The sequence below is a fragment of the Panthera pardus genome, unplaced genomic scaffold, assembly GCF_024362965.1.
Source record: "Panthera pardus isolate Hobbes unplaced genomic scaffold, ASM2436296v1 HiC_scaffold_27, whole genome shotgun sequence".
NCBI classification, from domain to species: domain Eukaryota; kingdom Metazoa; phylum Chordata; class Mammalia; order Carnivora; family Felidae; genus Panthera; species Panthera pardus.
The window spans coordinates 76,741,491-76,760,210 of NW_026526843.1; the positions used below are offsets into that span (position 1 = coordinate 76,741,491).

The 18,720-nt window shown below is 34.9% G+C and overlaps 1 protein-coding gene across 1 annotated transcript in view; it reads right to left on the minus strand.

The window, feature by feature from the left end:
• Positions 1–1,330: 1,330 nt before the first annotated feature.
• Positions 1,331–18,720, minus strand: part of LOC128773781 (uncharacterized) — a 266,607-nt gene continuing 249,217 nt past the window's right edge. The window contains exon 5 of the mRNA XM_053891360.1: positions 1,331–1,343. The gene's annotated coding sequence lies outside the window, so the exon portion shown is untranslated. The remainder of the gene's footprint in view (positions 1,344–18,720) is intronic.

Below are 18,720 nucleotides of genomic sequence, written 5' to 3' on the forward strand. Positions count from 1 at the left end.
CAGTATTCAACAAGTACAAAAAGGTGGGTATTATACCATGCATATTTTCTGATAATGCTATGAAAGTCAATGACACGAGCAAATTTGGTAACACCACAAATACATGGACATTAAAGAACATACTGCTAATGAATGAATGAAAGAAAGAATTTCAACCAGGAAATTAAAGAAGAAATGAAAAAAATACATGGAAACAAATGAAAATGAAAACACGATGGTTCAAAACTTTGGGATACAGTAAAAATAATCTTAAAAGGGAAGTATATAGCAATATAGCTCTACCTCAAAAAGCAAGAGAATTCTCAGGTAAGCACCTTACCTTACACATAAAAAGCTAGAAAAAGAACAACAAATGGAACCTACAGCCAGCAGAAGAAGGGAGATAATTAAGATTAGAGCAGAAATTAATGATATAGAAACAAACAAAAGACACAGTAGAACAGATCAATGAAACCGGGAGCTGGTTCATTGAAAAAATTAGTAAAATTGATAAGTCCCTTAATGAGACTTATTAAAAGGAAAAGGGAAATGATCCAAATAAATAAAGTAACAAATGAGAGCGAAGAGATCACAGCCAACATCAGAAAATACAAAAAATTAGAATATTATGAAAAACTATATGCTATCAAGTTTGAATGATCTGGAGGAAGTGGATAAATTGCTAGGAACATATATACAACAAAATACAAACAGGAAGAAATAGAAAACTTAAACATAACCATTACCAGCAAAGAAATAAAAATATGTAATTAAAATCTCCAAACAAACAAAAGTCCAGGGCCAGATGACTTCCCAGGGGACCTCCAGGAGCTATTTAAAGAATAGTTAATACCTATTCTTCTCAACAATTTTCAAAAAATAGAAATGGAAGAAAACTTTCAAGCGCATTCTAAGTGTTCAGCATTAACCTGAATCCAAAATGAGACAAAGACTCCACTGAAAGTGAGAACTATAGACCAATATCCCTGCTGAACATGGATGCAAAAATTCTCACCAAAATACTAGCAAATCTAATCCCACAGTACATTAAAAGAATCATACACAATGATGAAGTGGAATTTATTACTGAGCTGCAGCATGATTCAATATTAGCAAATCAATCCTCGTGAAAGGCCACACTAATAAAAGAAAAGATAAAAATCACATGATCCTCTTAATGCAGAAAAAGCATTTGACAAAGTACAACATCAATTCTTGATTAAAAAAAAAAACCTCAATAAAGTAGGGATACAGAGAACATACAACAACATCATAAAGGCCATATACAAATGACCCACAGCTAATTTAATTCTCAATGTGGAAAAATTAAGAGATTTTCTTCTTAGGTCAGGAACAAGATGGGGCTATCCAGTCTCACCACTGTAACTTAACATAGTACTGTAAGTCCTAGACACAGCAATCATGAAACACAAGGAAATAAAAGTCATTCACATTGAAAGGAAGAATTCAAAATTTCACTGTTTACAAACAACATGACAACCTAACTGAAATCACCAAAAAATTTCTAGAATGGATACGTGAATTCAGTAAAGTTGCAGGGTATAAAATCAACATACAGAAGTCTGTTGCATTTCTATACATCTATTATGAATCAGCAGAAAGATAAATCAAAGAGTCAATCCCATTTACAATTGCACCAAAATCATAAGATACCTAGGAATAAATCTAACCAAAGAAGTTAAAGATCTGTACTCTGAAAACTATAGAATACAGATGAAAAAAAGTGAAGATGACATAAAGAAATGGAAAACATTCCATACTCATGGAATAGAAGAAAAAAAAATTGAAATGTTTACATTACCCAAAGCAATCTACATATTTAATGCAATCCCTATCAAAATACCAACAGCATATTTTTCAAAGAGCTAGTAAAATCAATCCAGAAAATTATATGGAACCACAAAAGATAGTGAATAGCTATAGCAACCCCTTGAAAAAGAAAAGTAAAGCTGGAAGCATCACCATTCCAGACTTCAAGTTATATTACAAAGCTGTAGTGACCAAGACAGAATGGTACTGACACAAAAGGAGACATACAGATTAATGGAACAAAATAAAAAAAAAAACAAACAGAAATGAACCCACAAGTATATGGTCAACTAATCTTTGACAAAGGCAAAAAGAATATCCAATGGAAAAAAGACAGTCTCTTTAACAAATGTTGCTGGGAGAACTGGACAGCAACATGCGGAAGAATGAAACTTGACCACTTTCTTACTCCACACAAAGAATAAATTCAAAATGGATTAGGGACCTAAATGTTAAACAGGAAAGCATGAAAATCCTAGAGGAGAACACAGGCAGTAAACACTATGACATTAGCTGTAGCAACTTCTTACTAGATACGTCTCCTGAAGCAAGGGAAACAAAAGCACAAATGAGCTATTGGGACTTCATCAAGATAAAATCTGTTCAGTGAAGGAAACAATCAACAGTAAAGGGCAACCTTCATAATGAGAGAAGATATTTTCAAATGACATACCTGATAAAGGCTTAGTATCCAAAATATATAAAGAAGTTTTCAAGCTCAACACCCAAAAATAAATAATCTCATTTAAAAAATGGGCAAAATAGGGGCACCTGGGTGGCTCAGTCAGTTGAGTGTCCGATTACAGCTCAGGTCATGATCTCGCAGTTGGTGGGTTCGAGCCCCACGTCAGGCTCTGTGCTGACAGCTTGGAGTCTGGAGCCTGCTTCAGATTCTGTGTCTGTCTCTCTCTGCCCCTTCCCTGCTCATTCTGTGTCTGTCTCTCTCTGTCTCTCAAAAATAAATAAATGTTAAAAAAAGTTAAAAGTGGGCAAAATACATGAATAGACATTTTCCCAAAGAAGACATACAGATAGCTAACAGATACATGAAAAGATGCTCAACATCAATCACCTTCAGGGTAATACAAATCAAAACTACAATGAGATACCACCTCACACTTGTCAGAATGGCTAAAATTCACAACACAGGAAACTACAGATGTTGGCAAGGATGTGGAAAAAAGGGGAACACTCTCGGACTGTTGGTGGGAATGCAAATGGGTGCATCCACTCTGGAAAGCAGTATGGAAGTTCCTCAAAAAGTTCAAAATATAAATGCTCTACAATCCAGCTTACTAGGTATTTACTCAAAAGATTCAAAATTAGTGATTCAAAGTGATTCATGCACCCTAATGTCTATATCAGCGTTATGAACAATAGCCAAATTATGGAAACATCCCAAATGTCCATAAATTGATGTATGGATAAATAAATGTGATATATATGTATAATAGAATATTACTCAGCCATCAAAAAGAAATCAAATCTTGCCATTTGCAATTACATGGATGGGGCTAGAGAGTATTACACTAAGGGATATAAGTCAGAGAGAAAAAGATAAATATCATATGATTTCACTCATATGGAATTTCAGAAACAAACAAATGAACTAGTGAGAAAATAAAAAGAGGGAGACCATAAAAGAATCATAACTATAGAGAACAATCTGAATATTGCTGGAGGGGAGGTGGGGGGTATGGTTTAAACGGGAATAGGTATTGAGGGCACCTGTTGTTATGAGCACTAGATGTTATATGTACTTGATGAGTCACGATATTCTGTATCTGAAATTAATATTAGACTGTAGGTAACTAACTGGAATGTAAATAATAATTTGAAAGTAAAAAAAAAATTAACAAAATAAACCAACTTTTTGCACCAGAAAAAAAATATTATAGGATTTCACTCATTTTTAGAATTTAAGAATCAAAAGAAATGAACAAAGGGAGAAAAAAACACAGTGGCAAACTGGGAAATAAACTCTTAATTATAGAGCAAAAAGTGATGGTAACCTAAAGGGAGATGGGTGGGGGGATGGGAAAAATAGGTGATGCAGATTATGGAGTGTACTTTTTGTGATGAGCACCAGGTGTTCCATGTATGTGTTGAATCACTAATTTGTACCCTTTATGTTAACTAGCCATAATTTAGATAAAAACTTAGAAAAAAAAGAATGTGTTTGAACTGCATTGACCATAAACTACATATAGACTGCAAAATACTTAGTATGTTATATATGAACCTTATGGAAACCACAAACTAAAACTTGTAATAAATAACAAAAAATTAAGACAAAAACATCAATCAAAACATTAAAGAAATTCATTAATTATAAAGAAAGAGAGCAAGAGAAAACAGTTATACAGAATAACTACACAATCAACCAGGAAATAATGAACAAAATGGCAATGAGTACATACCCATCAATAATGACTTTACTGTAAATAGAATAAATTCTCCAAGGAAAAGACATAGGTAAAATTGATTTCAAAAAAAAGTAACAAGAACCATTTATATGTTGTCTGCATGAGACTCATCTTAAACCTAAAGAAACGTACAGAATGAAATCTAAGGCATATAAAAACATTTACTATGTAAACAGAAGTCAAAAATGTTGGGGTAGCAAAACATATATCAGATAATACGGACGTTAAAAATATATCTAGGAGGTCCAAGGGCCAACATGGTGGAGAAGTAGGGAGATACATACCTCCTGCATCTCTCAAAAAAAGAAGTGCTGAAGCCAAAGGACTTTGAACCTTGGAGTCTGGGAGGAAAAGAGACTGAATCTACCAGGAAGAAAATGGGTCAACTGGAGAAAAGGTAGGGCTACTTCAAGGAATAAATCAAAGCACACCCGTGGAGGGTCCAACATATCACTACAAGTAGGGTAATAAAATAACCAAAGTCACAACAAAAAGAAAGTAACAATCTCCAAAAAAAAAAAAAAAAAACACCTGAAAGAGCAGGACCTAGACAGTGTCTGAACCCCCTTTAATATAGCAGTGCTTGCAGGTGTAGAGCACACAACAAGCTTTTAAAAGGCATAAGGGACAGAAAACTAGCCAAAATGATGAAACAGAAGAATTCTCCTCAAAAGAAATTCCAGGAAGAAGTGACAGCTAAAGAATTGATCAAAACGGATATAAGCAAAATAACTGCACAAGAATTTAGAATAATAGTTATAAAATTAATTGCTGGGCTTGAAAAAAGCATAGAGGACAGCAGAGAATCTACTGCTACAGAGATCAAGGGACTAAAAAATAGTTATGATGAATTAAAAAATGCTATAAATGAGGTGAAAAATAAAACAGAGGTGGCCATAGCACAAATTGAAAAGGGAGAGGGGAGAATAGGTGAATTGGAAGATGAAATTACGGAAAAAGAGGAAGCTGAGGAAAAGAAAGATGAAAAAAATCCAGGAGAACAAGGGGATAATTAGAGAACTAAGGGATGTAATCAAATGGAACAATATCCGTATCATAGAAATTCCAGAAAAAGAAGAGAGAAAGGGGCTGAAGGTGTACTTGAACAAATCATAGCTGAGAACTTCCCCAATCTGAGGAAGGAAAACAGGCATTGAATTCCAAGAGGCACAAAGAATTCCCTTCAGACGTAACTTGAATCAATTTTCTGCACGACATATCATAGTAAAACTGGCAAAATACAAGGATAAAGAGAAAATTCTGAAAGCAGCTTGGGATAAACTGGCTTTAACATACAAAGGTAGACACATAAGGGTAGTAGCAGCCCTATGTACTGAAAGTTGGCAGGCCCGAAAGGAATGGCAGGAAATCTTCAATGTGATGAACAGGAAAAATATGCAGCCAAGAATCCTTTATCCATCAAGCCTGTCATTCAGAATAGAAAGAGAGATTAAGGTTTTCCAAAACAAACGAAAATTGAAGGAATTCAACACCACTAAACCAGCCCTACAAGACATCCTAAGGGGGACTCTGTGAGTGAAATGTTGCAAGGACCACAAAGTACCAGAGACATCACTACAAGCATGAAACCTACAGATAACACAATGACTCTAAACGCATATATTTCAATAATAACACTGAATGTAAATGGACTAAATCTTCCAATCCAAAGACAAGTGGTATCAGAATGCATAAAAAAACAAACAAGACCCATCTATTTCCTGTCCACAACAGACTCATTTCAGACCTGAAGACACATTCAGGTTGAAAGGGCATGGAGAACTATCTGTGATGCTACTGGAAGTCAAAAAAAAAAAAAAAAAAAAGTAGGAGTAGCCATATTTATATGAAACAAACTAGAATTTAAATTAAAGGCTGTAACAAGAGATGAAGAAGGGCATTATATAATAATTACAGGGTCTATTCATCAGGAAGAGCTAACTATTATAAATTTCCATGCACCGGATTCTGGGTCACCAAAATATAGAAAACAATTAATCAGAAACTTAAGCAACCTTATGGATAAGAATGTGGTAATTGTAGGGGACGTTAATACTCCACCTACAACAAGAGATAGATCATCTACACAGAAAATCAGTAAAGAAACAAGGGCCCTGAATGATACATTGGATCAGAGGGAATTGACAGATACACTTAGAACTCTACACCCCTAAGCAGCATAATACAGTTTCTTCTCGAGTACACATGGGACATTCTCCAAGATGATAGATCATGTACTGAGTCACAAAACAGCCCTTCATGAGTATGAAAGGCTTGAGATCATACCGTGAACACTTTCAGATCACAATGCTATGAAACTTGAAAACAACCACAGGAAAAAGTCGGGAAAACCTCCAAAAGCAAGGAGGTTAAAGAATATCCTAATAAAGAATGAATGGGTCAACCAGGCAATTCGAGAAGAAATTTAAAAAACATATGAAAACAAATGAAAATGAAAAGGCAACAATCCAAACGCTTTGCATGCAAAGAAGGCAGTCCTGAGAGGAAAATACATTGTAATACAGGCTTATCTGAAGAAACAAGAAAAATCCCAAATACAGAATCTAACAGCACACCTAAAGGAACTAGAAGCCGAGCAGCCAAGACACCCCAAACCCAGAAGAAGAGAAATAAAGATCAGAACAGAAATAAAGAATATAGAATACAGAAAAACAGTAGAGCATCAATGAAACCAAGAGTTGGTTTTTTGAAAAAATAAACAAAATTGATAAACCTCCAGGCAGGCTTCTCAAAAAGAAAAGAAAGAGGACCCAAATAGATAAAATCATAAATGAAAATTGAATTATTACAACCCATCCTGCATAAATACAAGAAATTATCAGGGAATACTATGAAAAATTATATGCCAACAAACTGGACAACCTGGAAGAAATGGAAAATTCCTAAACACCCACACACTTCCAAAACTCAAATGGGAAGAAATAGAAAATTTGAACAGACACATAACCAGTGACGAAATTGAATCAGGTATCAAAAATCGCCCAAAAAACAAGAGTCGTGGACCACTTGGCTTCCCTGGGGAATTCTACCCGACATTTAAGCACAGATAATACCTGTCCTTCTCAAACTGTTCCAAAAAATAGAAAGGGAAAGAAAACTTCCAGGCTGATTCTATGAAGCCAACATTACTTTGATTTCCAAACCAGACAGTGACCAGAAAAAAAGATAACTATGGGCCAATATCCCTGATGAATATGGACGCAAAAATTCTCTGTAAGATACTAGCAAATCAAATTAAACAGCATGTAAAAAGAATTATACACCATGATCAAGTGGGATTCACTCCTAGGCTGCAGGATTGGTTCAACATTCACAAATCCATCAATGTGATACATCACATTAATAAAAGAAAAGATAAGAACCATATGATCCTGTCAATCGATGCAGAAAAAGCATTTGTCAAAATTCAGCATCCTTTCTTAATAAAAACCCTCGAGAAAGTCGGGATAGAAGGAACATACTTAAACATCATAAAAGCCACTTATGAATAGCCCACAGCTAATATCATCCTCAATGGGGAAAAACTAAGAGCTTTCCCCCTGAGATCAGGGACATGACAGGGATGTCCACTCTCACTCCTGTTGTTTAACATAGTGTTGGAAATTCTAGCATCAGCAATAAGAAAACAAAATGAAATTAAATGCATCAAAATTGGCAAAGATGATATCAAACTTTCACTATTTGCAGATGACATGATACTCTACATAGAAAACCCAACCGACTCCACGAAAAGTCTGCTAGAACTGATACATGCATTCAGCAAAGTTTCAGGGTAGAAAATCAATGTAGAGAAATCAGTGGAATTTTTTAAACATTTTTTAAATGTTTTTATTTATTTTTGAGACAGAGAGACACAGAGCATGAACAGGGGAGGGACAGAGAGAAAGGGAGACACAGAATCCGAAGCAGGCTCCAGGCTCTGAGCTGTCAGCACAGAGCCCAACACAGGTCTCGAACTCACAGACTGTGAGATCATGACCTGAGCTGAAGTTGAACGCTTAACCGACTGAGCCACCCAGGCGCCCCTGGAAATCAGTTCCATTTTTATTTTTAAAAAAATTTTTTAACATTTTATTTATTTTTGAGACAGAGAGAGAGAGAGAGAGAGAGAGAGCGAGCATGAACAGGGGAGGGACAGAGAAAGAGGGAGACACAGAATCCAAAACAGGCTCCAGGCTCTGAGCTGTCAGCACAGAGCCCGACCCGGGGCTCAAACCCACAGACCTCGAGATCATGACCTGAGCTGAAGTCGGACACTCAACTGACTGAGCCACCCAGGCGCCCCAATCAGTTGCATTTTTGTACACCACCTATGAAGCAACAGAAAGAGAAATAAAGAATATTATTCAATTCACAATTGCGCCAAGAAGCATAAAATACCTAGGAATAAACCTAACCAAAGATGTAAAAGATCTGTATGCTGAAAACTGTAGAAAGCTTATGAAGGAAATTGAGGAAGATATAAAGAAATGGAAAAACATTCCATGCTCATGGATTGGAAGAATAAATATTGTTAAAATGTCAATGCTACCCAAAGCTACCTACACATTGAATGCAATTCCAATCAAAATGGCACCAGCATTCTTCTCAAAGCTAGAACAAGCAATCCTAAAATTTGTATGGAACCACAAAAGACCCTGAACAGCCACAGTAATATTGAAGAAGGAAACCAAAGCAGGAGGCATCACAATCCCAGACTTTAACCTCTACTACAGAGCTGTAGTCATCAAGACAGCATAGTATTGGCACAAAAACAGACACATAGACCAATGGAATAGAATTGAGAACCCAGAATTGTACCCACAAATGTATGGCCAACTAATCTTTGACAAAGCAGAAAAGAATATCCGATGGAGAAAAGACAGTCTCTTTAATAAATGGTTCTGAGAGAACTGGACAGCAACATGCAGAAGAATGAAACTAGACCACTTTATTGCAACATTCACAAAAATATACTCAAAATGGATAAAGGACCTGAATGTGAGACAGGAAACCATAAAAACTGTAGAAGAGAAAGCAGGAAACAACCTCTCTAACCTGAGCTGCAGCAATTTCTTACTTGACAAATCCCCAAAGGCAAAGGGATTAAAAGCAAAAATGAACTATTGGGCCTCATGAAGACAAAACACTTCTGCCCTGCAAAAGAAACAATCAACAAAACTAAAAGGCATCTGATTGAATGGGAAAAGATATTTGCAAATGACATATCGGACAAAGGTCTAGTATCCAAAATCTATAAAGAGCTCACCAAACTCCACACCCGAAAAGCAAATAATCCATTGACGAAATGGGCAGAAAACATGAATAGACACTTCTCTAAAGAAGACATCCAGATAGCCAACAGGCACATGAAAAGATGGTCAACGTCACTCCTCATCAGGGAAATACAAATCAAAAACACACTGAGATGTCACCTCATGTCAGTCAGAGTGGCTCAAATGAACAAATTAGGAGACTATAGATGCTGGAGAGGATGTGGAGAAACAGAAATCCTCTTGCACTGTTGGTGGGAATGCAAACTGGTGCCACTGCTCTGGAAAACAGTGTGTAGGTTCCTCAAAAAATTAAAAATAGACCTACCCTATGACTCAGCAATAGCACTGATAGGAGTTTACCCAAGGGATACAGGAGTGCTGATGCATAGGGGCACTTGTACCCCAATGTTTGTAGCAGCACTTTCAACAATAGCCAAATTATGGAAAGAGCCTATATGTCCACCAACTGATGAATGGATAAAGAAGATGTGGTTTATACACACAATGGAATACTAGTTGGTAATGAGAAAGAATGAAATATGGCCTTTTGTAATAACATGGATGGAACTGGAGAGTGTTATGCTAAGTGAAATAAATCATACAGGGAAAGACAGATGCCATATATTTTCACTCTTATGTGGATCCTGAGAAAGTTAGAAGACCATGGGGGAAGGGAAAGGGAATAATCATTAGAGAAGGAGGGAGAGAAACCATAAGCATCTCTTAAAAACTGAGAAAAAAAAACTGAGGGTTGATGGGGGGTGGAAGAGAAGGGAAAATGGGTAATGGGCATTGAGGAGGGCCCCTGTTGGGATAACACTGGGTGTTGTAGGAAACCAATCTGATAATTAATTTCATATTAAAAAAAGAAGAAATAAAAAAAGAAGAAATAAAAAATAATGGAGAAAACGGAAATGTAACCCAATGGATCTAGATTCTTTGGAACACAGCATAAACATTTCTAAGAGGAAAATGTATAACAGTACAGGCCTACCTCAAGCAACAAGAAAAAGTTCAAATAACGAATTTAAACTTACACCTAAAAAAAACTATGAAAAGAAGAGCAAAGAGAGCCAAAAGAGATGAAAAGGAAGAAGTAATAAAGATCAGAATAGAAATGAATGGACATAAAGTCCAAGGGAGTACTAAAAATGATCTATAATACCAAGAGCTGGTTTTTTGATGAGATAAAAACTGATAAGCCCTTAACCCCATAATTAAGAAAAAAAAATGAAAGGATCCAAATAAATAAAATCAGAAGCTACAGAGAACTATCAACTGACACCAAAGAAACACCAAGAATTATGAGAACAGCATGAAAAATTATAAGTCAAGAAATTGGACAACCTAGAAGAAATGGATAAATTTCTGTAAATAATGCAATCTTCCAAAACTAACTTAGGTAGAAACAGAAATTTGAACATACCAATTAATAGCAATTAAATTGAATTAGTAATAAAAAATATGAAATAATCAAATTTGAATCCCAAATGAATTTGCATGTGAATTCTTCCAAACATTAAAATAATTAATACCTATTATCAAATAATTCCAAAAAATAGAACAGGAAGGGCAGCTTCAAAATATTTTCTGTGAGGCCAGTATCAACCTTATACCAGGACCAGAGAAAGATCACCAAAAAAGGAAAAACTACAAGCCTATCTCTGTTGAAAATAGATTCAAACATCCTCAATAAAATATAAGCAATCTGCAGTCAACAATACACTAAAAAACTCATTCACTACAATCAAGTGGAATTTATTATTGGGATGTAAGAATGGCTAAATATTTATAAATTAATCAACCTGAAACAGCATGTCAAAACATGAAGGATGAAAATCATACAATCAGCTTAATAGATGTAGAAAAAGTATTCAAACGAAATTCAACATGCATCCATGATAAAAACTTTCACAAAGTGGAGTTAGAGGAAACATACTGCAACATTAGAAAGGTCATACATGAAAAAGCCACAGTGAACATCATACTCAATGGGGAAAAACTGAGAGCTTTTCCTCTAACACCAGGAGCAAGACAAAAATGGACTTTCTTGGTACTTTTATTCAACATATTACTGGAAGTCCTTATCACAGAAATCCAACAAGAAATAAGAATTATTCATAGTGGTAAATATGTTAAATTGTCACTGTTTGCAAATTACATGATACTATACACATACTATATATACATAAACAACCCAGAAGACTACACACACACACAAACACACACACACACACACACACACACACACACACACACACACAATTAGAAGTAATTAATGAATTCGGTAAAGTTGGAAGATACAAAATTAATACCTCCAAGTTAGTACCATTTCTGTACTCATAACAAAATAGCAAAATGAGAAATTAAGAAAAATTTCTATTAACAACTGTACCTAAAAGAATGTAACACCTAGTAATAGAATTAACCACATAGGTGAAAAACCTGTACTTTTAGATGAATAAAACTTCAATTAAAAAAATGAAGATTATACAAATAAATAGAAAGATATTGAATGCTCATGGATTGGAAAAATTAATATTGATAAAATGTCCTTACTGCCCAAAGAAATCTATAGATTTAATGCAATCCCTATCAAAAGTACTATACATACATTAAAAGTGTAGTAATAAATATACTTAAGATATTTATAAAATGGAATACATCTCAGCAGTTAAAAGGGATGGATGACAGATTTCTGGGAAAGATGGTGGAGTAAGAGGAACACAAACTCACCTCATCAACAGATACAACTACATAATACTTTCATCAGAGCAAACAACCCCAAAAAGAACCCAAAGGCTAAGCAAACATCACAACTGAAGATAAAGAAGAGCCCACATTAAAGAGGGTATTAAAGGCAAGGACTCAATGTGAACCACCAGGAGGAGGGAGCCTCAGGAGTGAAGAGGGGCAAGAAAAAGACTATCACACTAAGAAACCTTCAAGGGAAAAGGAATCTCCATAGATTCTTGATTTGAAAATCAGAGGGGACAAATTTCATGAGTTTAAACAACCAGAGGGACTTAAAACCTGGAACTTTAAAAATCAGCAGACTCCATGCTGACAGATACAAGAGGGCCATTGGAAGTTGATCATCTGCCCTTAAAGAGAATGCAGCAAACAGCCTGGGGTGATACAGCTTGGAAGCAGCAGTTTAAAAGGTGCCTGGGCTTACTGGAGGGAGATTTAGTTACTAATCTCAGCGTTTCCTGAGGGACTTCTCCAGAAACTAAAGAACTGGAAGGTGCTATTTTCCTTACCACCACTCATCATAAACACACAGCTACATACATGAACTAGCACAGCACCTGAATTCACTACCTAACTTGTTTAAACAATACATGCCCCTCCTCCAAACAGGCCTGCCTCAGTTGTGGTGCTGTGGATGCCACCCCCCAGAAGACCCTTGCAAACCTTGCCAACACTGCATCTCCCAACCTCTCTCAGAAGATGCACTCACCTTGTTAAAACTTCACACACACATTGCATCTTCTTTGTAAAACAGCCCTGGCAATACTAATAATTACTTAAATACAAATGGACTCAATATTCCAACCAAAAGACATATAGTGACAAGAGTGAATAAAAAAACAATACCCATCTATATTCTGCTTACAAGAAAGTCCTTTCAGACTGAGACACCAGAAGATTGAAACTGAGGGGATGGAGAAAGATTTACCACACAAAAGAATATCAAAAGAAAGCTAGAGTAGCAATAACTTTACTGGACACACTATAAATCAAAGGGTGTTACAAGGACAAAAAAAGTATACTAATAAAAATAAAGGGAACAATCTAACAAGAATATATACACTTATAAATATTTATGCAACTAATATGGAAGAATACAAATGTATAAAACAGTTAATAACAAATATGAAAGAACTAATTGATAGTAATAAAATAATAGTAGGGGACTCATCCAGGACATATCATCCAAACAGACAACCAACAAGGAAATACTGACATTGAATGACACACTGGACTAAACAGATTTAACAGATAAATTCAGAACATTTCATCCTGAAACACCATAATACATATGACTTTCAAGTATACATGGAACATTCTCCAGAATAGATCATATATTAGGCCACAAAAAGGTTTAAAAATTCAAGAGGATTGATATCATTCCATGCATCTTTTCTGGCCACAATGCTATGAAGTTAGTGTCAATCACAAGAAAAAATCTAGAAAGACCACAAATACATGGAGGTTAAATAATATGCTACTAAACAATGAATGCATCAAGCAAGAAGTCAAATATGAAATAAAAAATGCAAGGAAACAAATTAAAAATAAAACACAATGGTCCAAAATATTTGGGATACAGCAAGAGCTGTCCTAGGTGGGAAGTGTATAGTAACTCAGGCTTACCTCAAGAAGTAAGTAAAATCTGAAACAAGCAAACTAAACTTATACCTAAATGAGCTAGGAAAAGAACAACAAATGAAGTCTAAAGTCAGCAGAAGGAAGAAAATAATAAACATCACAACAGAAATAAATGATAGAAACTAAAAAAAAACCACAATAGAACAGATTAATGAAACCAAGAGCTGATTCTTTGAAAAAATTAATAAAATTCATAAACTTGAGCCAGACTTACCAAAAGGAAAAGAAAAAGGACCCAAAATAAATAAAATCACAAATGAATGAGGAAAAATCACAGCCAATATTATGGAAATACAATTATAAGAGAATATTATAAAAAGCTATATGACAAGAGATGGAACAATCTAGAAGATGGATAAATTCCTAGAAAAATATAAACTACCTAACCTGCAACAGGAAGATGTAGAAAACTTTAACAGACCAATAGCTAGCAGAAAAATTGAATCAGTAATAAAAAATCTCCCAAAAAACAAAAGCCCAGGACCAGATGCCTTCACAGGTGGATTCTACCAAACATTTAAAGAAGAATTAATACCTATTCTCTGGGACCTATTCATAAAATAGAACAGGAAAGAAAACTTCCAAATTCATTCTATGAGGGCAGCATGACCCCGATATAAAATGAGATAAAGCCTCCACTGAAAATGAATAATACAGGCCAATAACCCTGATGAGCATAGATGCAAAAATTCTCAATGAAATACTGGCAAACAGAATTCAACCATACATTTAAAGAATCATTTACTACAATCAAGTAGGATTTATTCCTGAGTTTCAAGTGTGGTTTAACATTTGCAAATAAATCAATGTGATAGACCACGTTGGTAAAAGAAAGAATAAGAAACATATGATCCTCTCAATAGATGCAGAAAAAGAATTTGACAAAGTACAACACCCATTAATGATAAAAATCCTCAAAAAATTAGGTTTAGAGGGAACATACTACAACGTAACAAAGGTCATCTATGAAAAACACATAGCTAATATCCTCAGTGGGAAGAAACTGAGAGGTTTTCCTGTACAGTCAGGAACAAGACAGGGATGTCCACTCTCACCACTGTTGTTTAACATAATATTGGCAGTCCCAGCCACAGCAGTCAGACAACAAGAAGAAATAAAAGACATCCAAATTGGCAATGAAGAAGTAAAACTTTCACTATTTGCAGATAACATGATACTCTATATAGAAAACCCAAAAGAGTCCACCAAAAAAGTGCTAGAAGTCATACACAAATTCAGTGAAGTCAAAGGATATAAACTCAATGTACAGGAATCAGTTGCATTTCTATACACCAATAATGAAGGAACAGAAATAGATATCAAGGAATCAATACCATTTACAATTGCACCAAAAAGCATGAAATACCTAGGAAAAAAACCTAAGCAAAGAGGTAAAAGATATATATACTCTGAAAACTATAAAACACCTATGAAAGAAATCAAAGATGACACAAAGAAATGGAAAAACATTCCATTCTCATGTATCTGAGGATGTCAAAATGTCTATATTACCCAAATCAATCTATATATATAATGCAATCCCTATTAAAATACCACCATCATTTTTCACAGGCAGAACAAACTATCCTAAAATTTTTATTCAACACAGTATGGAATTGGCACTAAAATAGACACATAGATCAATAGAATAGCAAAGAATACCCAGAAATGAACCCACAACTATACAGTCAAGTAATCATTGACAAAGCATGAAAAAATATCCAGTGGAAAAAAGGCAGTCTCTTCAACAAATGCTGTTGGGAAAACTGGACAGAAACGTGAAGAAAAATGAAACTGGACCACTTTCTTACACCATACACAAAAATAAATTCAAAATGGATGAAAGATCTAAATGTGAGACCTGAAACCATACCAATCTAGAGGAGAACACAGATATTAACTTCTTTGAAATCAACCATAGTAAATTTTTACTAGATGTATCTCCTGAGGCAAGGGAAATATATGCAAAAATAAACTCTTAGAAATTTATCAAAGTAGAAAGCTTCTGCACAGCAAAGGAAACAGTCAAGAAAACTAAAAGACAACCTACCAAACGGGAGAGGATATTTGCAAATGAATATCTGATAAAAGGTTAGTATCCAAAATATATTAAAATAATTATAAAACTGAACACTGAAAAAGAAATATTCCAATTAAAATATGGGCCAAAAATATGAAGACATTTATCCAAAGAAGACATCCAGGTGGCCAACACTCACATGAAAAGATGCTCAACATCACTCATCATTAGAGAAATACAAATCAAAATTACAATGAGACAGCCTGTCACACCAGTCAGAATGCCTAAAATTACCAACACAGGAAAGAACAAGTGTTGGTGAGAATGCTTAGAAAGTAAAAACTTCTTATACTGTTACTATTTGTAGGAATGCAAACTGGTGCAGCCACTCTGGAAAACAGTATGGAGGTTCCTCAAAAAGTTGTAAGTGGAAGTACCCTACGATCCAACAATTGTAGTATCAGGTATTTACCCAAAAGACCAAAAATACTGATTCAAAGAATACATACACCCCAATGTTTATACCAATATTATCAACAATAGCCCAATTATGAAAAGAGCCCTAATGTCCATTGGCTGATGAAAGGATAAAGAAGAAGTGGTGTATATATATACAATGGGATATTACTATGCTACAATAAAGAATGAAATCTTGCCATTCATAACGATGCGGATAGAACTACAGAATATTATGCAAAATGAAATAAGTCAGTCAAAGAATGACAAATGCCATATGATTTAACTCATATGTGGAATTTAAGAAGCAAAAGAAATGAACATAAGGTAAAGCAAAAAAGATAGGCAAACCAAGAAACATAGTTCTCAGTTCTCATAACTATAGAGAACAAGCTGATGGTTACTTGAAGGGATGTGGGAGGGGTGGGAATGGGTTATACAGGTGGTGGGTATTAAGCAGGGCACTGTGATGACCACCAGGTGTTGTATGCCAGTGAGGAATCATTAAATTCTATACCTACAGCTAATATTTCACTGCATGTTAACTAGCTGGAATATAAATAAACAATTGGAAGAAAAGAGAATATTTTAAAAATGTCAATACTACCCAAAGTGATGTACACATTTAATGCAATCCCTATCAAAATACTAACAACATTTATCACAGAGCTAGAACAAAGTATCCTAAAATTTGTATGGAACCACAAAATCTCTGAATAGCCAAAGCAACCTTGAAACAGAAAAGCAAAGGCTGAGGTATCACAATTCTGACTTCCAAGTTATATTACAAAGCTGTAGTGACCAAGACAGTATGGTACGGACACAAAAATAGACACATATATCGATAGAACAGAATAGAAAATCCATAAATAAACCCACAACTATATGATTAATTAATCATTGACAAAGCAGGAGTAAATATCCAATGTAAAAAAGTCTCTTCAACAAATGGTGTTGGAAAAACTCGACAGCAACATGCCAAAGGATGAAACTGGACCACTTTCTTAATGCCATAATCTAACATAAATTTAAAATGGATGAAAGTCCCCAATGTGAGACCTGAAACCTTAAAACTCCAAGAGAAGAACACAGGCTGTAACCTCTTTTACATTGGCTGTAGCAATTTCTTACTAGATATGTCTTCTGAGGCAAGGGAAACAAAAGCAAAAATAAACTATTAGAACTACATCAAAGTAAAAACCTTCTGCACAAGGAAAGACACAATCAGTATGATTTTATTTTAGTTACATTTTTATACCTCAGTGATCATATTTCTAAATAAGTTCACATTCTGAGTTATTGGTGTTTAGCATTTTAGCAAATGAATACAATGGTTCACAATTTAACACAGAGAGGTATATAAATTCACAATTATAACTGGAAACTTCAATAATCCTCCCTCAAATGAATGATGCCAGCAAGATGGCCAAATAGATCTCTTGTATCCTCTACTCAATGATAATTATCTAACATCCATCTAGAGACAAAAGAAACTTTGTAAGTTTTAGAATCTAAGTAGGAGGCTGTGAAATTGTGCAGTCCAAGACTGAGGAGAGTTATTTTGAGAAGGTAGGCATGCACTCTGCTGGTTAACTCCCTGGCCATGGGAAAATTCAAAAGTCCTTTTACAAGGCCAGCATTAACCTGATACCAAATCCAGATAAGGACACAACAAGAATAGAAAACTACTGGCAAGCTCTCTGATGAACATAAGTGAAAAATTCCCAACAAATTACTAGAAAACAAAATTCAACAGCACATTTATAGCTTTATACAACATAATCAGGTGAGAGTTATCCCTGAGATTAAAAGATGTCTCTACATAAAGTTAATCAATAAATGTGATACTATACATTAATGGAATGAATGATAAAAATCATATGACATTGTCAAAAGATACAGAAAAAGCATTCGAAAAACTTCAACATCCTTCATTATACAAACTCTCAAAAATTGCATATAGAAGGAATGTTCCTGAACATAATAAAATCCATATATGACAATCATGGAGGTAGCATCATACTCAGTGATGAAATGGTGAAAGTTTTTCCTGTAATAAGGAACAAAACAAGAGTACCAGTTCTCACCATTCATATTCAAAATAGTATTGGAAATTTTAGCCAAAGTAATGGGGAGAAAAGGAAAAAAAGTAATAAGAATAAGTCATTGAAATCTAAAAGTAAGCAAAATTATCTTCTTTTGAACATGATATGAAATTGTATAGAAAGGGAGGATTTAATATGGAGGAGCAGCATGGAGACCCTTAGCTTGTCTCGTCCCTGAAGCTAGATCAGCACCAAACCATTTTGAACACCTAGGAACTTGACCTGAGGACTAA